A 27,101-nucleotide genomic window follows, 5' to 3' on the forward strand; every position below is an offset into this window, starting at 1 on the left:
GTAATGCAAGAAGTTGTTTGATTTTTAAGAAGAGAAGAAAATAGAAACTAAGAAATATTAGAGTTGAAAATTAGAAAGATTAGAGTTATAAATGCTTGTTCCACAACTGCATGGCTCAGAGATGAGGTCTGGGACTGTGACCTTGAGCCCGGCGTCACTGGAGGACGCTGTCTCGTTGTTGGTATTATAGAAGAGAAGATTCACGTCTCGGATATAACGAGTCGAATCTTCCTTCGCATATCTATTCCAGTGTCTAAAATTTGTCAACGCTACTTATTCTAAGTTGTTTTGATATGGTAGCCTAATTTTAGTTACGTTAATTCAATCGTTCTTCAGTCTATTACAGGTTTAACGTGGCGCAAGGTACAGTAGCCAGCCACGATCTGTTTTTCTCGTTTGGTATTACAGTTTCTATACAAAACGTTACGTGTCGTTTGCATAGTGTCTTCTGTTTGTGTTATGCATGATGTACGTATTTTTCTACAAGTGTCTGATCGCTGATGTTAACGTCAGAGAAGTCCATTGTGCTGGAGCGATCATCTGAATTAACCCAGTAGTCCTGGTATCGTCTGTACGGAACTCATATTGTTTCATTTTTTTGTAAATAGTATGTTTAATTTTGGAGATTTGGTCTGTGTGTTCGTTCAATTGCTTCCATTTGTCAACATCCCTGAGTGTTTCCTACAGTGTGTTGTTTCTCTGTATGTGGCTTTACCGCCTACAATACAGAACTATGTGTTCGCAGGATTCATATTCCTCACATAGTCTCTGAGAACGTGAAACACGCCGAAAATGCACTGGATAAGGGTCGTGACCAATATGAAATGAGCTAAGCCAAGGGTGGAGCTGCAATGTTTAATCCATGACCGCTTCCTGGTGCTGGGGAATATGGATTCTCTCTGTACCTCTTATCACTTTGATCCCACTCTCGTTGCCAAATATCGACATGCCAAGTTTCTACTTGACGCTTTCTCCTGCAATATTCATGATTTTTTCAGGTCTTCCCATCTTTAATCAGCAGGATGGAGCTGGATATTTGATTGTCATATCGACTGGGAAGACATCCAATACCAAACATAGTGCTCGTACTGACCTGATACCGGTTGCTGGGCACAGACGTAGGAGCAGAACTGACGGCGCCTCCCACTTATCCTGCTTGTTATAGGAACACGTCTCTGTGCCCGTGTACTTGCTGCAAACCATACTACTGATTCATAGTATGGAGGACAGCATCAAACCAGCTAAAACACCGACAACTTTCTTTAACATCTTCGTGCCGACGATGTGTTTCTCATGGTGGGGCGGGTGTTTATTGATGCTTTGCATCATTTAGCGGCGCTGCTTCTCTTGTTTCTCGACATGAAGCGGCAGTCGTATTCAAACGCCTTAAACGCATTAGGTTACTTTCCTGATAACTTGATCATTTATTTTTAAAGCGCAGTCCATTTCTCTCTCTCTCTCTCTCTCTCTCTCTCTCTCTCTCTCTCTCTCTCCCGCTCTCTCTCTCTCTCTCTCTCTCTCTCTCTGTCTCTGTCTCTGTCTCTCTCTTTCTCTCTCTCCCTCTTTTTTTATTTTTTTTGTAAAGGTATTCACAACAGTTCGGTGTGCCTGAGTGATAGGCAATACATCACACATTCGTGTATTGCTGGTAGCATAACTGGTTGGGTCGAGCGTGAGCCGCCTGGTGGAAGGATCTGGCGTGAGCCATCGGTGCTACACGCCTGCGTGAACGTCTTAAAGTGTATTAGGGATGTCTGCTGTGCCGTGGTGAATCAGACATGGGCCAGCCGACTGAGGACACCCGGTCCGGAAGTGCGCGTCGCCGATCATAGCCTTGAGGCCGCGGGTCCACTGCAGGTCACGAGGTCAGTGCCACTTCAACTGCGGCGCTCCTTCAGCAGTGCTCCCGACAGACAGAGGTGGACAGACATAGTTGGACGGGAGTCTCGCGCACACCCAAAATAGTGCGAGCGAGCGCCATTCTCGTGGACGCGGCAGGCCCGGTCGGTCATTAACTGCAGTCGCTTCTGGCGACTCCTGGGCTGGCCTACAGCCAAGACCGCTGAGAGCGTCTCCTTTATGTCGCCACGGGAGGCGCCGATCGCGTGGTTTGCTAAATATAGCGAGGGATGCCGACGATTCTGTCGGTGACCGTGTTGACTCAGCCGTTAGTAAGTTAGTATGCCTAGCGTTAATACGGTACACGCTCCTAGCCCACCTACCACAAAAAGCAACTTCAAACCAATTGTTGTGTCGGCTATTGTGGGAGCCAGCACAGACGCAAACGAGGAAGCTGCAGTAGCCGGTGGCAAGAATCCAAAATCTGGGTAAGTCAGTGTTGACAGGGAACACTGAACTCTGTCTTCCTGGAGGTGCGGTGCTGCTCTCTCTTTCCATTGGTGCGCGGGTCAGCGCCTTCTTGATGCCGTTTCACGGCGATAAGCTCGTCGATGCGCAGGCGATGTTTTAGGACTGCACATCAATTAGAAGTCTACTTTATCTCTACTAAGAATGGAAAGAAGGATACAATTTCTAGAGGCATTGGAATAACGCATGCCAAGCACAGCTATAGAATTTCAACTACCACGAGAGTAACAAAAACTGCCAGCAAGTGTTATAAAATTTTAAAATTTCTACCGCCAGGAGAATAGCGAAAGCTGTGCTTCGTTCACGAGCATATGTCGATAGGCAACGGCCAGTGGAGATTCGTGCGTGTGTGAAAAGATCTGTGCGCGAAGCTTACAGCAACTACCACCGTCACACCTGAGCAAAAGATATCGCCGAGAACTCACGAGAATTCTGGACCTATGTAAAATCGCTAAGCGTGTCTAAGGCTTCCCTCCATTGGCTCGTTGACTAGTCTGGCGTGGCAATAGAAGACAGCTCAACGGGAGTCTAAGGTTCAAGTAATCATTCATGCAGGAAAACCGTTCAAACATACCATCCTTTGATCGTCTAACTGACTGCCACATAGACGACATACTAATAACCATTCCTGTCGCAGGGAGACAACTGAAAGAGCTACACACAGATAAGTCGCCAGGTCCGGACGGAAGACATTTCGGTTTCTCATAGTGTATTCTACGGCATTGGCCCCTTACTTAGCTTGCATTTATCGCTACTCTATCTCCCACTGTAAAGTTCCAAGCGATTCGAAAAAACAGCGGCTGACTCCTGTTTATTAGAAAAGTAAGAGAAAGGACCAGCAAAATTACAGACCAATGTTCTTAACATTGTCAACTCGAAAATCATTAATCTTCTTGAGACAAAGGAGCTTATGTCGACGCATCAGCGCGGTTTTAGAAAACATCGCTCACGTGAAACTCAGCTTGCCTTTTGTCAAATAAAATTCTGCGAATTGTGGATAAAGGGCAGCAGGCGAATTCCATATTTATAGATTTCCAGAAAACGATTGAAACGGTGCCCCACTGCAAACTGTTAACGAAGGTATGAGCGTACTAAGAAAGTTCACAGATATGTGAGTCTCTCCAAGACTTCTTAAGTAACAGAATCCAGTACTTTGTCTTAGACGGTGAGTGTTCATCAGAGGCAAGTATATCGCCAGGAGTGCCGCAGAGAAATGTGGTGGGACCGGTTACTCTCGATATTGATATCAGCAATCTGATGATTCTGTGGTAGAGGAAAGTGTCGTCGATGAGTGACTGTAGAAGGATACGAGATGACTTACACGAAATTTGTAGTTGGTGTGATGAATTGCAGCTAACTCTAAATGTAGAAAATTTAGTACAATTCAGATGAGTAGGAAAAACAATACCGTAATGTAATTAGTAGTGCTGCGTGACACTGTCACTTCGATGAAATATCAAGAAGTAATGTTGCAAATCAGTATGGGATGGAATGAGCATGTAAGGCTTGTAGTTGCGAAGACGAATGGTCGGCATCGATTTATCGGGAGAATTTTAGGGAAGTGTAATTCATCTATAAAGGAGGTCATGTATATAAAATTTGTGCGATGTATTATTGAATACTACTCGAGTGTTTGGGATGCTCACCAGGTGAGGTTAAAGGAATATATCAAAGCAATTCACGGACGGGCTGCTAGATTTGTTACTGGTAGATTCGATCAAAAAGCAAGTATAATGGAAATGCTCGAGGAGCTCAAATGGCTATGAGAACATTTAGAGAATTGAATTTGAAGCTGATAGCAGAACGATTCTACAGCCGCCATCGTACTTTCCTCGTAAGGACCACGAAGATAGGAGAAATTAGGGATAGTACGAGGCGTACGGACAGTCGTTTATCCGGACCTCCATTTGCGAGTGGAACAGAAAGGAAATGACTAGTAGTGGTAAAAGGTATCAAAATGGTTCAAATGGCTCTGAACTCTATGGGACTTAACTTCTGAGGTCATCAGTCCCCTAGAACTTAGAACGACTTAAACCTAACTAACCTAAGGACATCACACACATCCATGCCCGAGGCAGGATTCGAACTTGCGACCGTAGCGGTCCCGCGGTTCCAGATTGTAGCGTCTAGAACCGCTCGGCCACTCCGGCCGGCAACAGGTATCCTCAGCCGCGCATCATACGACGGTTTGCGGAGTGTTTATGTAGATGTAAGTGTACAACATACAACTTCAATACAAGACAGGCTTTTCTTCCTCTCTGCAAATGACGAAAAGAAAAACAAGCACACCTCCTAGACACATTACCATATGCGATATTTAAGGATAACCGAGACATCTGATTGCATATTTTAAATGCAAACAAATATATGAATGAAATTTCTCAGTTTCGTTTCGAAGTTACTAGTTACACAGCTAATAACTCTAGCATTTTTAAGGTACAATCGGAGAACTGATACAACTGAAGTGAATTTTTTATATTCTTCCTGAAATATGACGAAAATTTGCTGCTAGGGTTGTAGACGAATCGAACCCACCAGCAGACTACGGTCTAGCCTTGAAGTTGCGTATTAAAAGGGCACTTTCAGTTTTTCTACTGTTTTTATACAAGTTAACCTGGTCATTGAAGAGTTCTTGCAAAGATATTCTGTAATAAGTAGCGATATGTTCCGCAGACTCTTTGGGTTTATGTCTCTTTAGGACACGGATGTGGTAACGTATAGAACTCTGGCGAGTTCCAGTTGCTTCCAGCGAATCATAATGGCGGGTGGTACCGGCTCGTACCGGCGAGTGTATTAGAATGCATACTGTGTTCCGCGGACCTTGAGAGAGAAGTTGTTGCAGTTCAGACGTACCAGCTGGAGTTGAAGATTAGGTGAGATCGTTTCCATTAATCGCCGTGGTTGTTAACAGTCACCATTTACTGTCATTTCACTCATATAATGATCAAAGTCGCGCAGTTATTGTACGTTCATTCCACATACTAAATTTATTATGAATTGCAAACGTGTGACATTACATAGGATCAGGGATCTCTAATTTTTCGTAAGTCGGGAATCGATTTCAGTATCGGGTAACATTTATTGAATATGAAGTGTCGCACACTGAATTTCGTCTTTCTCTCCTACTTTCGTTATGCAATACGTTATTGGATCACTGTATTATGATTCCCAGATAGAAATCACCCAATGTTTAATTAGTATGAAGTCGAGGTAAAATATCAGTTCGTATTTGCTGTTACTTATCTCCGGAATTCTGTCAGTATTGAATTGTTGTATTTAATTGTAATCCATCGTTCGTGTGACACCATTTTGCGCACATTTGTTGTGAGATCCCCATTTTATCTAGTCAATGATTGCCCATAGAGCAGCCAATGAAAAAGTTCAACTCATACACATTCTTTCAATTAAATAGTTATGAATGTTCTGATGTGTTGCGTGTGCGATACTCAGGTTGTGAAACGTAGATTTTGATCGCTTGTTCCAGGATTGCTGTGTTGGTGTTCCACATTTTCTACAGTGTACGTGTGCGAGTGTCTCTGCGAAATAACTTTCACAATGCATGATATTAATGCCATCACCGGTCTTTAGTATTATATCCAGAGCTTTTCATTCGAATTCCACCGTTACTCGATTGCTCTGGTAAAGCATACGTAACAACTAACCATTTTTACATTGAGGTGTTGTGGTAACAGTCCATGGGAGCCATCCCATTCTGCTAGAAGTTGACCACTTATACGCACTGTAGTTTTGATATGATTTCAAGAGTGATTTTTGTATTGTTTGATGTTCAGTTATAAAAACTATGCCTGTCATTTTCTGGTTGCACGATTTCTTCTGTGTCCTACTGTGATTATTTCCTTACCTCATTTTCGAGGGTATATTGAGTTGCAAAGTTATTTATTAGGTCAAAAACATGTCTGGAACAGGGGATAGCATCAATAAAGCAGGAGTTAGTCTAATTATCTTTCTAGACTATTTCGTAACACAATAGGCCACTAGCAAGCTCATCCAAAACATGTCCAACAATAAGTTCAACGCTCTAGCGCTTTAGCTTATCCCAAACATTTTCAACACTATTGGTTTATCGTACGTTCGTTACTCTAGAATGTCGGCTCCAATTCATCCCAAACATATTCAAGTCGTCAATTTCAGAAGATCAGCTGGTGAAACCCTCTCGGGTGTCATCTAAATCGGTAGTCTAGGTTTTATGGAATGGGGCATTGGTGTACAACACGAACATTTTCAAATCGTTACCACAATTTGGGAAATTTACCATTGTCTACAGTGTTTGCATAATCACTCGCATTCACTTTATCATTGACTCTAACTGACAGTCTCAGCCGAAACAAGGATAAACAGCGTCACTCATTCCTCCACTTTCTCCACTTGCCCAACACTTTCGGCTCAATTCTTGCGATGCCCATACCTGAACTTACGAGAGTCACTTCATATACCACGACTCATGACTACAGGACAACAGAAAAGCTTCTTCCGCTGTTCCACAAAACAATGATGGCGGTTATTTCAGCACTCAAATGACTGAGATCTACGTCTTCTGCGCAACAGAGCAACTACGAAAACATACAGCTGTCGCCTCAGGATGATTTCAGTACACGAGCAGGAACATATCTCTTTTCTGACAAGAATGTTTGACAATGTATTCTGTGGTTCACTGTCAGTTAATTACTGAAGGATAAGCTTCAATTTTATTCTAGTGTTTTCCTCATGCTCTCATTTTGCAGTAATGCGCTCGTAACTGATGTAATATATCTGTAACAACCACTCAAAATTGTACCCTTCTTTGAAACTCACTGAGTTTCTTCTGTTGACTCATTATATCAGTGAACACGTATATGAGGTAGGAATATTATACTTGCAATTTCATGGTGGTCGATACATAGCCCGACGGCACACAGTGCGCTGAGGGAAGTGTAGGTACATTTGAACCACCTATTATACCTAGGTTTATATTCATGCTCAAGTGAACTCCCAACCAGAAATTGTAATGGGCAACGTTGTTATAAAAAATTATTTTTCCCCAAAGATCAAAAACCACGTTAACATTAAAACACCACTGAGTTGTTGGAGAAAGAGCTATCACAGACAAACTGTAATAAGTGTGAGAATCGAAAGGGGCATCAAGATTGAGTGAGAGTTTGTCCCCCTCTCCCCCCCCCCCCCCCCCCCCTCCACATGTACGTAAAAAATGGAGAGAGATTTGCTCAATTCTGTTTTAATTACACTGTATTTTTATCCATCGTTTTGAGACCTCCATGACTGATTCAGTGAGTCTCATGTTGTCATCACGCGTAATAACTAACAACAAGAAAACATTGCCTTAAGTTATAAATCAGTTAGGCTATTAAGATAATGTCTTGCGTGTCCAATACTGTTTAGACGTGACGAGGTGCGATACCCACCCAGTATAAATTTTGTGGGAGAATAAATATTAAAGTGCGATTGCCTCAAGGCACCAAACACTAAATTTTACTTCTGCAGCATTATGACAAAGATTTGCTGATATTACAACAAAATTGTTTCCTGTACATGTTTATCGAAGCTGTTAAGGTCGCAAATTCGACAAACGATTTTATATCCTCCGAAAATATTTCTCACAGGAGCATGTGAAACTCTGCACAACAAAAGACACCTACGATAGACGCGGCCAGTGTCCAAATAACCATACGTCACCATAGAGATATTGTCGAACTAGCTCCTCGTTATCGGGATCACAGAAGTTTCATTGATAGATGAATATCGTTCATTCATTACTGTCTTATGGCCTTCAGTTAATCACTTTCACTATTCGCATACCCTTGACAGTGTACCGTCCTATAATAACCCAGCAATCAACGTGGCTGCAATTCATCTTATTGCCTAAAACGAAAACCACAGTGCCTCTAGCCTTTTGTGAGAGTAACGTAGTTAATTGAGGATGCCACGATGTGGGCGCTGAGAGCTTCGAGCCCCCCACCAAGCAGGTTCTGTCACCCTGCCAAGCCCGTGTTTCTTTCGAGTACACCGTGCGGCCGCTGTAAACACCGCTCACGTTGGCAGACTGGGTGAGTTGTAGCCACAAGCTTGCTTCTGGTCTGAGTGTTTTCTAAACCCGAACAATTCGAAGGGAGGAGCGGAGGTTAAATGCTTAATTGACGTCGAGGCCGTTATCAACATACGGCTAACAACTCAGTTCGAGAAGAATTTAGCAAGTTCTTGCGTTTAGAAATTATCCACAGCATTACTAATATCTAAGGGAAGTCTGAACCACCTGTTATTCGTAAGGAGATAGAAAGATCTGTAGTGGATAACTTCAACGCATTATCAATCTAAGCAGCAAATTTCATCATCACTTTTGAGTACGATATAACATCTAATTTTCCTGCTCACGATACCAAGTTTATTCTTTGGTGTTCTCCTTTTATATCAGGGAATGAAAGAAAATTGTAGAAATTTTGTCGAAGATATAAATGAGCTTCATCATAAAATTAAATTCTACATACAGCATAATGTAGAAGGATCGCTTCCATTTTTGGAGTTAAAGATCCCATTACAGAACTTAGTACTTGAATCTGATCTATTTAGAAAAAATACAAATTCTGGTCTTGTTATTCATACACTGCAGGCCATTAAAATTTCTACACCACGAAGATGACGTCCTACAGACGTGAAATTTAACCGACAGGAAGAAGATGCTGTGATATGCAAATTATTACCTTTTCAGAGAATTCACACAAGGTTGGCGCCGGTGACGACATCTACAATGTGCTGACATGAGGAAAGTTTCCAACCGATTTCTCATACACTAACGGCAGTTGACCGGCGTTGCCTGGTGAAACGTTGTTGTGATGCGTCGTGTGAGGAGGAGAAATGCGTACTATCACGTTTCCGACTTTGATAAAGGTCGGATTGTAGCCTATCGCGATTGCGGTTTATCGTATCGCGACACTGCTGCTCGCGTTGGTCGACATACAATGACTGTTAGCAGAATATGGAATCGGTGGATTCAGGAGGGTAATACGGAACGCCGTGCTGGATCTCAGCGGCCTAGTATCACTAGCAGTCGAGATGACAGGCATCTTATCCGCATGGCTGTAACGGATCGTGCAGCCACGTCTCGATCCCTGAGTCAACAGATGGGGACGTTTGCAAGAAAACAGCCAACTGCACGAACAGTTCGACGACGTTTGCAGCAGCATGGACTATCAGCTCGGAGACCATGGCTGCGGTTACCCTTGACGCTGCATCACAGACAGGAGCGCCTACGATGGTGTACTCAACGACGAACCTGGATGCACGAATAGCAAAACGTAATTTTTTCGGATGAATCCAGGTTCTGTTTATAGCATCATGATGGTCGCATCCGTGTTTGGGGGGGGGGGGGGGGGGGTTTACGGGCGCTCAACATCGAGGTCATCAGCGCGCATCCGTGTTTGGCGACATCGAGGTGAACGTACATTGGAAGCGTGTATTCGTCATCGCCATAATGGCGTATCACCCGGCGTGATGGTATGGGGTGCCATTGGTTACACGTCTCGGTCACCTCTTGTTCGCATTGACGGTACTTTGAACAGTGGACGCTACATTTCAGATGTGTTACGACACGTGGCTCTACCCTTCATTCGATCCCTGCAAAACCCTACATTTCAGCAGGATAATGCACGACCGCGTGTTGCAGGTCCTGTACGAGCCTTTCTGGATACAGAAAATGTTCGACTGCTACCCTGGCCAGCACATTCTCCAGATTTCTCACCAACTGAAAATGTCTGGTCGATGGTGGCCGAGCAACTGGCTCGTCACAATACGCCAGTCACTACTCTTGATGAACTGTGGTATCGTGTTGGAGCTGCATTTACAGCTGTACCTTTATACGCCATCCAAGCTCTGTTTGACTCAATGCCCAGGCGTATCAAGGCCGTTATTACGGCCAGAAGTGGTTGTTCTGGGTACTGATTTCTCAGGATCTATGAACCTATATTGTCTGAAAATTTAATTACATGTCAGTTCTAGTATAATATATTTGTCCAATGAATACCTGTTTATCATCTCCATTTCTTCTTGGTGTAGCAATTTTAATGGCCAGAAGTGTAGTATTTCCAAACATCCTATGACACATAAAATGGTAGAATTCCGAACATCACTTTACAAAATCTACACGAGCTGGGGCAAATAAAAGTGGCCGTGACGAGTGGATACGGCTGGACGTGAACGTGAGGAGGAAAAGACCCACAGTTACTGCCAACAGGATGGAGCAACTGCCTATGCTGCCGGCCAAACCTTGGAGCACATTTACAAAATCTTCATTACTACCAGAGTTGTTAGCGATAGTCAGTCTGGTCGCCGCCCTAGATGGCCATCCAGGTCACCCGCTCCGCCAGTGTGCGATTACTTGTGTGGGGAGGCGTCAAGTCTAAAGGGTATTGCAGCAACCCTCACAGTCTTCAAGAAATGCAGCAGGACATTTCTAATGAGATTGCGACAATTCCAGAAGTCCAGCATCGATGCGCATTCAACAACTTGCTGACCAGGGCCCAAACGTGCCAAGAGATGAACTGTGGTCGCTTTCAACATTTGCTGTAGCCGGGTTAGCACTGTATCTCTTTTCCATTCTTGTACTCTGGAACTCTGATCTCCAGGCCACTTTTGTTTGCCCCACACTGTATAAAGAAGCTTTCGAAAAAGAGTATCGTACTATTCAGTATATTACTTACAGCAATGGATATGATTCTGGTTTCGTTAACAACGTCAACAAAAATTAGGGACGCCCTTCCACAGTAAGCGTTCTATCATAACGATAAGGATGAAGATAATGATGATGCCAGTTATTGTAGGTTTCTGTCCTCGGCAAGATTTCAGATAGGAGCGGTTCTACTTTAAAAATAAAATGTATAACCCCTGCCTTATTATTCTCAATAAGGTAGGAGACCTCTGTACACATAGGGAGACCGCCATAATTTCCAAATTTTCTACTGCTGGCGTGTGCCGAATTCACTGTGACAACTGCCCGATGCAGTAAATAGGACACACCGGCAGGAGTTTCGAGATTACATTCCGAGAACACCTAAATTTGACGAATTCCACATCGGCGTTAAGTAACCATTTACAAGAATAAAACCACATCACCACTAATTCGTCAAATAAGTTAAAAATTTTAGATAACGGAGGCCATCGTCATACTTTAAATATATTGGGAAGACTAAGATTCTCTGAAACAGGATTTGCCATACAGTATGTATACTACCTATCCAAAATTAGTTGAAGCACTGTAATATACTCGCCAATTTTCATTGTCTAGAATATAACGAATAGATACTTGTCAACAAAATTCTTCTGGGGTGTTGACCATATAGTCAATACATAAAACAGTCCGACGTTCCGGCCACTATTTGCTAGTAGCCTTCCTCAGACTTTTGTGCTGAGCCGAGAAGGCCATTTGCAATAGTGGCCGAAACGTCGGACAATTTTATGTATTGAAAATGCGGTCAACAGCCCAGAAGAATTTTATTGACACTGACAACGACCGCGGAAGCCTATGATTACATTTAATAAATCCTTGTTGTATTTTAATAGTCATTACTGTAATTTTTAAAAACATATCTCTATTGCAAGGACGCCTTCCAAAGTTCTTATTCAGATTATTTACAGTTTCACGCGCCGTCCGTCTCTTTCGGGTAAGCAGCACCTGCTATTCACTTTGCAGTTACGCACGAGCTCGGTATTTATACTGTCAGCCGCCCGTGTTGGGTCTTGTCGACGTGTATCAGATATGTTCCAGTGAGATCTGTGTTATTTGTAGTCCATCTATTCACCCTTCTTCTGTTCATTCTAATTATATTCTATGGCCCCTTTTTGTGCTTTTAACTACGTTTTGTCTTTTCATTGCGATTACTATTTAACATGGCTGTTCACTTTTAAGTCCCTTTTCCTGGTTTTACTACCTTATTTTTTGTTTTCAGAGCTGCCTTGCTTTTTCAGCCGCTTTATTTATTTCGTCTGCTTTGACTGTCGTCACTATTTCGACTTTTTTATAACCTGACTGGGAATCATGAGACGTCGAACACACTCAACGTTTTCATGTAAAAGTTCTGAAAATAAGTAAATTGACTAGTATACTTAAATTTGCTTTTGTCCGTTACGCATCGTATATCATGTTATATTTTCTTCTTCCTAGATATTCTCATATCTAACAATTTGATTATAATTTCTGAATGCCTCATTTCCTAGTCTTGTTTCTCTACACGTACCTGAAGATGCAACTCTAACGTTGTGAAACCAGTAGTACTATTAAAGGATCATACAACAGCTGTTTGCTGTTTATTTTTTTCTATAAAAATTATCTGAAGCCAGATATGAAAGCACTGCTCAATGTATTTTGCAACAGTTTCTTTGAAAAGCAGTCGGAAGCAACCGGGTATCACAGTCCATGACAGGCGTTTCATTCCACTAAGAGACGATGTTTTACTTATAATTAATTAATTACAACACTCATAAAAACTCATCAATAACTTGCAAACAGCTTTGCTGTAGAAAATTTTGATCCCATATTCATAATGTTTCATAGTGTATGAATCAGATCAAATCATTTTATATATGTCAGCAAAAGTATTTTTCACTTTTAATTTGACCCTTTTGTAGTGCTTTCGGTTTTGTACGTTTTTAGCCTTTCTATTCACGTATCAATTCAATTAAAGACAAAAGTCTTGCGATAGCGATATGTGCATTTACATATGACGGTAGTATCGCGTACACAAGGTATAAAAGGGCAGCGCACTGACGGATCTGTCATTTACAAATGATTCATGTGAAAAGGTTTCCAACGTGATTTTTAGCGCATTAACGGACATTGAACGTGGAATGGTAGTTGGAGCTAGACCTATGGCACACCCCGTTTCGGAAATCATTAGGGAGGTTAATACCCTGAGAACCACAGTGTCAAGACTTTGCCTAGAATACTAAATTTCGGGCATTACCTCTCACAACGGACAACGCAGTGACGGACAGCCTTCACTTAAAGGGACATTGTACGTGAAATTCGTTGAAATTTGACGTTTTCTGTTTTCTACTCCGTAATGTACTTTGGGCTTTCCTGAATATTTTGGTATATAACACATTAAAATCAGGTAATTGTGAGACCTTCAAACAATATATTGAATGTTGATGTGTGATGGTCAAATTTCGCGGCTACGCATATACTGCCACAATTCAGCAGTCATATCTTGGGAACTACACAATTTAGAAGGCTGTGAATTGCTTTGTTTTTTGCCTACTGCTACGTCTCAGAAGTTGGCATTACGAATAAACAACTCAGTCGTTTTTTCTGATACTAGTTTTCACTGAAAGTAGTGTGATTATCGGCTATTTTTGTAGTAAGCTATCTTCTGTAGCTTTTCATACGTAAATAAAATGACTAAGCGTAAAAGTAACTTCAACAAATTCAAATTTGCTGGTAACAGATATGTGAGACCTGCATTTTCTTCTGAAGTACTTGAAAACACGTGTGCTAGCTGTGAAGGCTCAAATGGCTCTAAGCTCTATGAGACTTAACATCTGAGGCTATCAGTCCCCTAGACTTAGAATTCTTAAACCTAAGTAACCTAAGGACTTCACAAACATCCACGCCCGAGGCAGGATTCGAACCTGCGACCGCAGCAGCAGCGTGGTTCCAGATTGAAGCGCCTAGAACCGCTCGGCCACCACGCCCGGCAGCAGTGAAGGAACCCGCGATAATGTTTCTGAAGTGACAACACCCCGTAGGGCATCGAAAAGGAAAGTAACTATAGAAACGGGTGACAGTGGTAAAAGTAATGATATTATGAAAAACGTCATTAGCGATCTGCAAATCCTTGCACAAGTTCTTTCTGAAACTGTCTCTTGCTGTCTTTGTGGTAGTGAAGTTAAACTTTATGAGGATATTGGAGGTAGAATAGGTGTTGTGTCTAAATTAATTATTAAATGTCGGAAGTGCAAAAATGAAAAAGCATTTCATACTTCATCAAAGTGTTCAGGTAATGAATCGTCTGAAACTAATGTGAGACTATTCTATGGCCTTAGATGCATTGGTAAAGGTGCAAGGGCTGGTAATGTTCTTTGTACTGTGTTGAATTTGACAAAACCACCTTCTAGGTATACGAAATATGTAACAGCAGTTGGGACTCTGTAAATGCTGTGGCTGAAGATTCAATGGTTGCTGCTACACCAGAAGCTGTTGAACAAAATGAGGGTGACACAGACATCAACATTGCTGTGGATGGGTCCTGGAAAAAGCGTGGGTTTATTTCGAAAAATGGTTTTACATCTGCAATAAGTATTGACACTGGAAAAGTTTTAGATTTTTAAGTTCTCTGTAACTACTGTTAAAGTTGTACAGTGAACGAGAAGAACAGAGTACTTTACAAGCAGCAGTTTATAAAACAATTATGATGGCACAAGTGGAGGAATGGAGGTAAAAGGAGCAGTCAACATTTTCCAGAATTCGCAAGGAGAGAGGTGTCAAGTATGTGAATTACTTAGGTGATGGAGACAGCAAGGCTTTCATTGCATCACAAAACAGTAAGCCATATGATGTTCCTATACAAAAACTTGAGTACATAGGACACGTCAAGAAAAGAATGGGAACACGTCTGCGTAACCTAAAAACCAAGCTGGGTCTGATGGCAAGACAATAAAATGTGCTGGAAAACTAACGGACAAAGCAATCGATGAATTACAGGAATATTACCGGAAGTTCATTAGGGATAACTGTGAGAATTCATAGAAGATGAAAAAAGCTGTGTGGAGCACTATCTTTCATCGAATACCAACCAATGAAAAGCCATGTCATGCTTTGTGTCCACCTCCACCAAACACTTGGTGTAGATGTAGGCAAGCTGAATTTTCTGGCGCCGTGCATTAATGTACATACACACATTCTCTTCCTTTGGCAGTAATGGAGGCAGTCAAACCGTTTTACAGAGATTTGGCAAATCCTGAGCTCCTAAAGAAGTGTTTACATGGGAAGATCCAGAATGTGAATGAGTCCTTCAATAATGTTGTGCGGTGCCGTGTTCCTAAAAATGTATTTGTTGGCCTTATGACTCTAAAGTTAGCAGTGTCTGATGCTGTAATAACTTTTAATGGTGGGAACTATGAAAGACTTAAGGTTCTGGAGAAGTTAAGGGTAGGATTTGGACAGAACACAGCTAAAGGACTGCGGGAACTGGATGAGCTTCGTGTACGTGAAGCAGTTAGCTGCTCAGAAAATGACAAATGGAGAACATTCTGGACATTTCGTGCAAATAGTATGGCCACTCAGGTCGCTCGACATTAATCCCATCTAAAACTTATGGAACATAATCGGGAGGTTACTTGCTGTACAAAATCCTGCACCTGCAACACTTTCGAAATTATGGACTGCTATAGGTTCAACATGGCTCACTATTTCAGCAGGGGACTTCCAACGACTTGTTGTGTACATTCCACGTCGAATTTCTGCACTACGCTGGGCAAAAGGAGATCCAGCAATGGTACCCCATCAGTTTATCAACAACACTGAGAACCGGCAAATTGTGAAGCTCTCCGAATTTCATTTTGATCCACTGAATTTTAATGAAACTTGACTTCCAGTTTCATTTCTGTATTGTACTAATGCTAATTTGATTCGTAAGACATTTCGTAGTCCTGAAGAAAGTCTTGATGACATAGTCTGCCATGATAAAAGAAGCGTCGTCTGTTGTAACTGGGCAGTTGTGGATATTTCTGGAGAGCGTTCTGTGAGTTACACCTTTTACAAGTAGAAGGATGGTAGCAACGTTTCACATGAGTCAATTATAATCCATGGTTTGGCGGCAACATAGACGACCTCATATTGAAGTGGAACAATATTTTTATTTTGTGGCGAATAATAAACAAACAAATGTGTGTTTGTTATTTAAAATCTTAATATCTCAAAAATTTGTATTTTACGACAAAGTTTTAAGCGAAATTTTTATCTGTCATGTAGCTAATGTACTTAAACCAACTGTGTAGAAATCAGTTTAAATCAATTTTATTTAGAATTATGTACAGATGGTAGACCGAACTTCGTTTGCTCGTCCATTCCGACTTGCGTTGCAACGAAAATGTAAGAATACGGCCTACAATCTAACCAAATATACTTCGAATAGCGCATCGAGAAAGTTTATCACTCCGTGACATTTGCAAATTTACATCTCGTCCGCAGGTCGTTGAGAAGTACCTACTAGTTTTACAGTCAGGAATAGGGGCACTCGTTTCAGCGTCTAACTTAAATGAACATTCCACCAACGGAATATATATCTGAACGCAGCCAGTGATGTTCAGCGAAGTGGCGCAGTAGTTAGCGCACTGGACTCGCCGACGGTTCAGACCCGCGTCCGGCCATCCTCATTTACGTTTTCCGTGATTTCTCTAAAACACTTCAACCAAATTCCGGGATGGTTCCTTTGAAAGGGCACAGCCAACTCCCCACCCCATCATTTTCTAATGCGATGGGACCGATAACCTTGTTGCTTGGTCCCCTCTCCCAAATCAACCAACAAACCAACAGCTTGGTGCACTCGCTTCTAAAACTTAGGAAATTTGTAGTTTCCTAGATAAAATTTATATAAATTATTTCAGTTGATTTAAACAAATTTGGTTTAAATACGTATGCTATGGCATAGTTGTCCGTTGACCGGAATGCCATCTTCCCTGCAGACCACGAGCTTCTGGTTGACAGTTTGTATGATATCGTGAATCAGACACAGGACGGGGAAATAGCGGTTTGTTGCTTTAATTTTGGACACCAGTGTAATTTGCAGGGTCCTGTAACTGATTTTCCCTCTGAACCCTTTAACCCACCCTGACTGTAGCTTTTAAGTTTACGTGCAGATGCCATTCCCAGAAAAGCGAATGTGACATCAATAAACTGTTCAACGTTACACGAGTGTATGTAAACAGCTGGATGGCTGCCACGCATTTGGCTTATTAAATACGGGCTCCATTCTGAACTTATGCGCGTCTTACATTACGGCTTTCATTTAGGGCAGGGCCGAAGATAATGTGTCCCGAAAGTACGGACGGTCTTTCCTTACAAGACACCCCGTGGGCTTAAACACAGCCCAATCGTCTGCCGTACGTCAGCTCAAACTCTGCACGACAGCAGAAAGCCCTGGCGACATAATCTTTCAAGTTCCCAGTTCCTAAAATAACCTCGTCGTTGACACTGGAATAGCGCTTAATTTAAAACACTAGCCTTCGTTCCAGAACTGGAAACTTGCAACTATTAAAGCTTTGAAATATTCATGCGGCGCGCGTGTAACAGTGTCCCGCTAATTTGCATATTCGGGCGCCGTCGCCACAACTTGGAATTATAATTGCCACGATGTTCGCGATTAATGAACTTCGTTCGAGAGGTGGGTACCTCAATGTTTTTAGTGTCGGATAAGATCGGAAGACCTTGGTATTTCGAGTGACCAATTTATGGAGACAAGACCTCAAGTAGCATGTTACACGCAGAAAATTCCCTTGTAAACTGAGACTCGGAGAAATTAGTCTTCTCACATTCGCTGTTACCTTGTTAATGTTGTTGCTGGTCTTAGCTATGTTATGTCCGCCTAAGATGTAGGCGGGTGTACCGCAACGACTGTTAGTGTCATTTCGCACTACGATTGTAAACTTAAGGAAGATTAATATTCATTGAGATAGAGCACCGCACACACACACACACACACACACACACACACAAACAAACAAAAAAACACACACACACACACACAACGTGCACGAGCGCCATAATAACAAATTTATATTCATAAATTATACACTGCAGTTTACATCGTTACAGTTCGAAAGTTGAGGTTACACATAATTTATTAAGGCATTCATTTCTGAGGGAAGCAGAACGTTATTGTTGCCATAGTTATCCCACAAGACAAAAAATTATTCACCCCTAGCGAAATAATTACAAGCATAATTTTAACATACTGTTATTTCCTTCTTTGACTTGATAATTGCCTGAATTTAGTTAGGAAGTGAGTCCACGAAGCAGTGCTGATTCGTCGGATCCCTTTTACGTAAGCCGCTGAGAATTTGATTGCGCAGTTCCACCAAATTGCGGGAAAATAGATGTTAGCGTTTTACCTACCCGCTATCGGTTTCAAGTCATGTGATTTTGCAGGACAGTCGAGATGTTCCAGGGTTGGGTAGTATTTATAAAACTAGTCACATATTCTTTCAGCCCGGTTAACTTTGCTCTTCTCGACTTTAAAAATTGTGCTATACCGGCTTGATAATGTTGACTAAAAGGCAGCACGTGATAATTCAGAATGATTAAATAAACATGTTAGCGGTCACCTCAGTGAGCGGGCTGAATTTACGGCAAGAAAAATATCGCGAAACATCAAAGATCCACCTCCAGCTTGCTCCTAACTTCGTACACATTCAGGATGAAATGTTTCATTTGACCTTTAGTGTATTCGATGACGTGCATCATTAGGATCTCGGCAGAAACGTGATCAGACAGAGCACATTACGTTCCGCTAGTCAGCTCCTGTACATCTTCGATGATTAGCGCTGCTTGCAGTTTCCGTCTCTACATTCTCTCCCTAAGAAGTTACGATGGAACTTCATACAAAGTTTGCAGCAATTTCTGTGGAATTTGGAAGCGTTTTTGATTCACAAGCCGTGAAACGCGTCTCCGGTCCCTCTCAGTCAGCGTCTCATTCCTCCCACAACTGTGACGTCGTGTTTCGTGGCCACGTGTGTTACACTTCTGTTTGTAGCCACGTTGAACAGTCCTCCGCGAAAGAACAACAAATCTAGCAACTTCACGCACTGTATGGCCATGGGCATGGACAAAAACGATTGCCCCTTTTTGCCACTCTGTCACGTCCTTACATTTACCCATCTTTACTTGGAAGGTCCGCTTGAAACATACACCTCCCTAAGATCGTGCAGAAGTGCCGCTACACGTTGTGGCAGGAGTCGACTAATGTCTGAAGTAGTTCTGGAGAGATTTGATATCATGAATGTTGCAGGGCTGCCCATAAATCCGTAAGGTTTCTTCTGAACAGACGTTGCAAGGCGATCCTGATATGCTCAATAATGTTCATGTCTGGAGAGTTCGGTGGCCAGCAGAAGTGTTCGTACTCATAAGAGTGTTCCTAGAGCCACTCTGTAGCAATTCTGCACGAGCCCGCATCTCGTGGTCGTGCGGTAGCGTTCTCGCTTCCCACGCCCGGGTTCCCGGGTTCGATTCCCGGCGGGGTCAGGGATTTTCTCTGCCTCGTGATGGCTGGGTGTTGTGTGATGTCCTTAGGTTAGTTAGGTTTAAGTAGTTTTAAGTTCTAGGGGACTGATGACCATAGATGTTAAGTCCCATAGTGCTCAGAGCCATTTGAACTATTTTTTGAATTCTGCACGCGTGAGGTGCCGCGTTGTCTTGCTGGAATTGCCCAAGTCCCTCGGAAAACACCATGGGCAGGTGATCAGAGAGGATGCTTAAGAACGAGTCACTTGTCAGAGTGGTATCAGTCCAACTGCACACTCCCCACACTATTACAGTCTCTAACAGCTTCAACAGTCCCCTTCTGACATGCAGGGTCCGTGGATTCTTGAGGTTGTCTCACACCCGTACACATCCATACGCTCGATGCAATGTGAAACGACACTTGTCCGACCAGGCAACATGTTTCCAGTCATCAACAGTCGAATGTCGGTGCTGATGGGCCCAGGTGAGGATTGTTTGGTTGGTTGGTTGGTTTGGGGAAGGAGACCAGACAGCGTGGTCATCAGTCTCATCGGAATAGGGAAGGATGGGGAAGGAAGTCGGCCGTGCCCTTTCAGAGGAACCATCCCGGCATTTGCCTGGAGTGATTTAGGGAATCACCCAGGTGAGGAGAAAAGCTTTGTATCGTGCAGTCATCGTGGACCTTCGGCTCCGAAAGCCCATATCGATGATGTTTCGTTGAATGGTTCGTAGGCTGACACTTGTTGATGGCCCAGCATTAAAATATGCAGCGGTTTGCGGAAGGTTTTCACTTTTGTCACGTTGAACGATTCTCTTCAGTCGTCGTTGGTCCCTTTCCTGCAGGATCTTTTTCCGGCCGCAGCGATGTCGGAGATTTGATGTTTTACCCGATTCCTGATATTCACGGTACACTCGTGAAATAGTCGTACGAGAAAATCCACATTTCATCGCTAAGTAGGAGATTCTGTGGTTCAAATAGTTCAAATGGCTCTGAGCACTATGGGACTCAACTGCTGAGGTCATTAGTCCCCTAGAACTTAGAACTAGTTAAACCTAACTAACCTAAGGACATCACAAACATCCATGCCCGAGGCAGGATTCGAACCTGCGACCGTAGCGGTCTTGCGGTTCCAGACTGCAGCGCCTTTAACCGCACGGCCACTTCGGCCGGCCGAGATTCTGTGTCCCATCGCTTGTGCGCCGACTGTAACTCCACGTTCAAACTCACTTAAGTCTTGATAACCCACCACTGTAGCAGCAGTAACCGACCTGACAACTGCGCCAGACACTTGCGTCTTATATAGACCTTGCTGACCGCAGTGCCGTATTCTGCCTGTTTACAAATCTATGTATTTGAATACGCGTGCCTATACCAGTTTCTTCGGTGCCTTAGCGTAAATGTCTTCCGAGCTGTTCTAGGCGTTTCAGTCTGGAACCGCGCTGCTGCTATGATCGCAGGTTCGAATCCTGCGTCGGGTATGGATGTGAGTGATGTCCTTAGATTAGTTAGGTTTAAGTAGTTCTAAGTTTCGGGGACTGATGATCTCATATGTTAAGTCCCATAGTGCTTGGAGCCATTGTTTTTGTAAATGTCTCACTGACCGCTACTAGGTTACGTTCACTTAGTGCTCGTGCGGTTGAGCATGTGAGGCGATGGCTGCGCCATCTGTAAAGGCTTACGCTCATCTGTGCGTGCGCACTGGGTGACTAATTTTTTTGTCCATTAAACTTACTGACGTGTGACCTGGTATGTGCACAAGGAACCAAGATTTAAAAAATGCTTTCCATATCCCTTGCCATGTAGTTCTAGCCGTTCAGTTATATAACACTAAATACTGTCCTGGGAAACCCAAACGCAGTATGCTGGAAATGTTCTAAAACTACTGGTGTCCTACTCGAAACATGGTTATCAGAAGTTTGAGAGTAAGAATCTGTGTGACAGCCAGTGTGTGTCTTGTGACGTCACTCACCCAGTAGAGTTTTATAAGCATTTATCTTTTGTTAATATAAATTAGTAACACAAATGATACTAACGCATAAAACGAATAAGGCTTTTACAAGTGTCCTCCTTACTGTGTGAACTTAAGTTCCTAAGGATTCATCCGATAAATCTTAGCTTAGCATCTGCCTTCTCGCAGCTAGCTTCATGTAGCAGACTTACCTGAAATGGTTCCGGAATAATACTTAACTACACGATGATTCTTATTAACATTTAAAAACTTCGGAAGCGACATAGATGACGCTCGGACAAATAATTTAATATATATATATAAAAAAACATGAGGCCGCAGACGCCGAGAAATTCCCCAAAATTGGATGAGAAATGTTGAACATGTGGCGTCAGCAGATGACGTACAACGGGAACGCTGGCCTTAGCTGAACTCGTTTATACTGTTCACGAGGTTGAAGCCACGGCTATTCCGGGCGCAATGGAACAACAGAGGGATACGCTGCTTACTGCCCCCGACTTTCCACCGTTACCCTTGCTACCCGGCATTGAAATATGTGTTGCCAAGCCGTCAGTGTAGAGCAGTACAACATAAGAGACGTCATACGCAGCACTGTGAGAAGTCGGATATGTCTACTACTCACCTACCCCTTTCCTTAAGTAAGTTTGTCCGTTGATGTATCTTGTAGTGCTGAGTCCTTCATTCGAGATCGGGTCGACAGAACGAAAACAGCTACAACGGTCTCTAGTGTTTCTCCTAATATTCTTCCCGCGGTAGGGGTAACTACGCGGGAACCACTCAAGTGTGGGGAAGTCGTTGAACCTTCTGATGCTCCAATGATTCAATAACAACCAGTTGAGAACCTCCTAAAATTAATGGTTTCCTTGATGTCACCCATTCAGGTGACATCGGAACGATCGACTGTTGTTACTGCTGTAGAGACGATTGGGTTCAAAATGGCTCTGAGCACTATGGGGCTTAACATCTGAGGTCATCAGTCCCCTAGAACTTGTTGTTGCTGTTGTGGTCTTCAGTCCTGAGACTGGTTTGATGCAGCTCTCCATGCTACTCTATCCTGTGCAAGCTTCTTCACATCCCAGTACGTACTGCACCCTACATCCTTCTGAATCTGCTTAGTGTATTCATCTCTTGGTCTCCCTCTACGGTTTATACCCTCCACGCTGCCCTCCAATACTAAATTGGTGATCCCTTGATGCCTCAGAACATGTCCTACCAACCGATCCCTTATTCTAGTCAAGTTGTGCCACAAACTCCTCTTCTCCCCAACCCTGTTCAATACTTCCTCATTAATTATGTGATCTACCCATCTAATCTTCAGCATTCTTCTGTAGCACCACATTTCGAAAGCTTCGATACTCTTCTTGTCTAAACTATTTATCGTCCATGTTTCACTTCCATACATGGCTACACTCCATACAAATACTTTCAGAAACGACTTCAGGAGACTTAAATGTATACTCGATGTTAACAAATTTCTCTTCCCTAGAACTTAGAACTACTTAAACCTAACCAACCTAAGGACATCACACACATCCATCCCCGAGGCAGGATTCGAACCTGTGACCGTAGCAGCAGCGCGGTTCCGGCCTGAAGCACCTAGAACCGCTGGGCCACAGAGGCTGACTAAGACGATTGGGAGCCACGAAATTCTACCTATCGATCTAGATGTTGTAATGCTTGATCCCTCTCTTGTGTGTCGATCTGAATAGCAAGGATCGCATTCTACGGAGTGGGCGTCTCTGGCTCCTTGTGTGTCACCTACTTTGTATAATGTTCAAGAACCACCTAAGTCCCCGACTGTCGACTCTATATTGCCTCGTAGTCGTTGTCAACAACGTGTCCAACCTGAGCGGGCGGTGGCTCGTAAAAAGAAAAAGAGAAAGATTCTAGAAGCGGGCGTGGGGGCTATCACCCTCTAACTCGTCACTGGACTCAGCAAAGGATCCTGACACACACTGATGACGTAATTCTGTTAGGTATCAGCTCGAATATCGACTCTTTTTGTTAAAGTATGCAGACTTACACGTTTCTTTATTTGCATGTTAACATTGTGGTATCGGACCTGTAGGTCGCTTCGTTGTGCCAGTTTATCTATGACTTCTGGTGAGGATGTCGTATTTCTACAAGAAATACATCTTTCTCGCTTTTCTCTCCCCAGTTTTCGCACTGTGTTTCATGCGACTCCCGAATTTTCCGCGGGGACTGCCTTGTTTTTTAGGGAGGGCATTCCCACTGCAGGGCTTGAAGCTCTTGATAATGGTAGAGGAATGGGATGTAAGTTTCTTTACCTGACCTTGATTTTCCTTCAGGTACCATCCGTTACCAGATTCACTAGGATCCTTCCCGATTTTATAAGGAACAGATGGTGTTGTGACTTGGCAAGACAGCCAAGCCACTACGAGGTGAACCCGAAAGGCACGCGTTTAAGCTCACGCAGGATGGCGTGAGGTCTGGAACAGGACAAGTAATGAAGACTAGCAAATAAAGTACGTAGCTTCTGGAATACTTAACTTTAATCCATAATTGGTGAACATCTGTCTGACGGTACATGCATCACAAGATAAATAGCAAATGATAATGGCGCCTTGCTAGGTCGTAGCAATTGACGTAGCTGAAGGCTATGCTAAATATCGTCTCGGAAAATGAGAGCGTAATTTGTCAGTGAACCATCGCTATCAAAGTCGGCTGTACAACTGGGGCGGGTCCTAGGAAGTCTCTCTAGACCTGCCGTGTGGCGGCGCTCGGTCTGCAATCACTGATAATGGCGGCTACCACCTAGCAAGTGTGGTGTCAGGCGCTGACACCACAGATGGTTTGTTTGTTACGGAAAAGTCTGCAGAATATTTTGGTAGGTGTGTTGCGTCCTGTGGATCACCCTCCCAATTTTAATTTCTGTCGGGAATTGCAAGATCTAGTTCGCTCCCTGAAACAGCAAGATGTTTGTATCTGTAAATATCTTACTCTTGTGAAATATATCTAATTTTACTGCTGCTTCTAGCAGCAGGCTTGACAGATTTTATTTATCTGATAGGATGTGTGATAGGATTTTGGGTGTAGATGTGAACCCCGCAAGCTTCACTGACCGCTGTGCAGTGACTGTTACTTAAAATCATATGCGACAGCCAGTGAAATGGTTTCGATCGCCTTGGTTGCTGAATGAGGTGCACTTGGATGATGCGTCTCTCGATGACGTGATCCGGGAAGTGTGGCACCGTAGTTTTCGTTAAAGTGCGCGATACGCCTTTATTTCAGAATGCTGGGTTCTACTGGCAAATCCAAGGCTTATGCAAATGTTGACACGATTCTGCGCTGATGAAGCTTGGTAATTTCGAGGACGCAAGTATATTACTACTCTGTCTTCCGTGACATTAATGAAAGTGATAATCAGGTTCCGATACGGATTGCAGACGTCAGGCGTGTAAAGGCGCAATTGTTACAGCTGAATCAGCATCAAATTGAAGGGTTAAGGATGCGATTGATAACATGTTCCACAGTGGATGACCTGTGTTTTGTATGTCATCTGATTCGACATCAGACTCGTCCTCAGCGTGTATCATGTCTCTCAAGACAGAGGACGGCAATGTTTTGACGACACAAAAGCAGATACTGCATGCTCTACATCAATTATACCTTGGTACTGTATGAGATACCCTTTCCTGTCGATACGTCATCTGATTTATTTGTTCAGGCTCTGGATCGTAGACTTGCACTTGCTCATAACACTAAGTTTTTGAAGCTTTCCAAGTGCGACGATGTCTATTACCAAAACGTCTTCTCGTAAGTTTCCGGGGCTACCTGGTCTGCCAAAAGAATTTTATGTGCGTTTTTGGTCTTTGTTGGGTACCATTTGCTTTTGAACGAAGTGTTGAGAGGAGAGTTTTCGTCTGCCTCATTTAAAGTTGAGAAAATTTTGTTAATACCTAAAAGTTCCGGTCAGGCAACAACTGACAAATTTTTTACCTTATTAAATTTTGATAATGAGTTTTTGGTGACGACGATGAAATGCTGGCTCTCTACATACCTAGGGAAAGTTGTTGCTGACTATCAAAGATCATCTGATTTACGCCGGCAGTCAGGATCTTTTGTCGAGACGTGTGATGTTGGTTTGGCGAGCTCCGAGACTGTCAGTTGGCTGTAGGGAACGTGACTGGCAAGTTGTTGCTTTTGGGGGACTCCGGCTGTCCGGTACGGGCCTTGAGAAGCCGAGAATGGTTAAATCGGTTGGAGCCAAGCCTCGCCACCTTGCTTAGCGATTGGTAGCGGCGAGTTGCGGAAAGAGCAGCGGACGTCGCGTGCAACCTGGTCAAAATGTTCCTGGCCTACTCCGCAAGCTTAAATTTGACAGCACCTCGACGACAGCCTGTACGGATTGTAGGCAATAACAGCCCAGCTTGGAATCCTGGAAGTTACTGCTCCTTCACATTTGAATAGAATTAAGTGTTGTTTTCCTATTTTTTGGCACTTCATACAGCGAGGTCACGTCTGTGTTAATGTGTAATTGGACCTGTTATATCAACGCGCCTCCAAGTGATAGTGTGTATGATCATCGGTCAGTTTAACTGATTGCAATTATTTATTCCAGACCATACTCTGTGCAAATGTATGAGTATTCTCCGAGGAAATTAAATTTGTAAAATAATCTATGTGGGAGGCAAGGTACCCTTTGGAGATGAGTATACCTCAATCATTGCATCAGCAGTCGCTGATATTTCGGCTTCTAATTTACTAATAATTTTAATGAGCGTTTAGCTTGTATGTTGAGTCGATGACATGAGAAGCTGAGCTGTGATTTCCAATATCTTATGCACTCTGGACTGTAGCGTTATTTGCGCAGATTACTGTTCCTTTCAGATGTCTGTTGACAGTGTAGCTTTGGCAGCGGACGCCGCCTTTCTGTTCCCTGGGCCCGGAGCAGAGACGTGGTTGCTTTCTGCTGCACCGTCACTTCCGTCGTCGCACGACGTATTGATCGATTGGCAGTGTGGCGCCTCTATCAGCCACGTCACGGTGGTTCAAGTTAAGTAAAGTCGGTTTATTGATGGTGGCCATGACGGAGCGTCGCTGATTAATCGGGAACCAGTTGGCTGTTCTATTTGGCAAATTCAGTAAACTCGTGAGGTGTATAGCGTATTCTACAAACCAAAAGTTCCTCCTTGCTTACCTGCTCTTTAACTACTCGTCAAAACCTTGCACCCTCCTTGCTGCTTCTGCAATGCATTAAGTTTTAAGGCCTTTTACTTATCATATTAACTGCTGAACCTTTCCTTTGGTCCACAGTCATTAGCTAACGCCACTCATTGTGAAATTTGGATGCTTGTTCCTTGTTGGCTACGATACCCGTGTGCTGTAGTTCTCAGCTTACCTAGTATTTTTGGACAACTGTATTTTTATTAACGATCATTGCCAACTTTCTGCTGGTGTGTACTAGTTGGGAGTCAGATTTATATTGCATTTCCTCCCAGCTTATCTTGTATTTTGGTCAATTATATATTTATTTAAGGGTCATTATCAATGTTTCTGTTAGTGTGTACCATTTGGTAGTC

The sequence above is a fragment of the Schistocerca americana genome, chromosome 5 (genome assembly GCF_021461395.2).
Source record: "Schistocerca americana isolate TAMUIC-IGC-003095 chromosome 5, iqSchAmer2.1, whole genome shotgun sequence".
Lineage (NCBI taxonomy): Eukaryota > Metazoa > Arthropoda > Insecta > Orthoptera > Acrididae > Schistocerca > Schistocerca americana.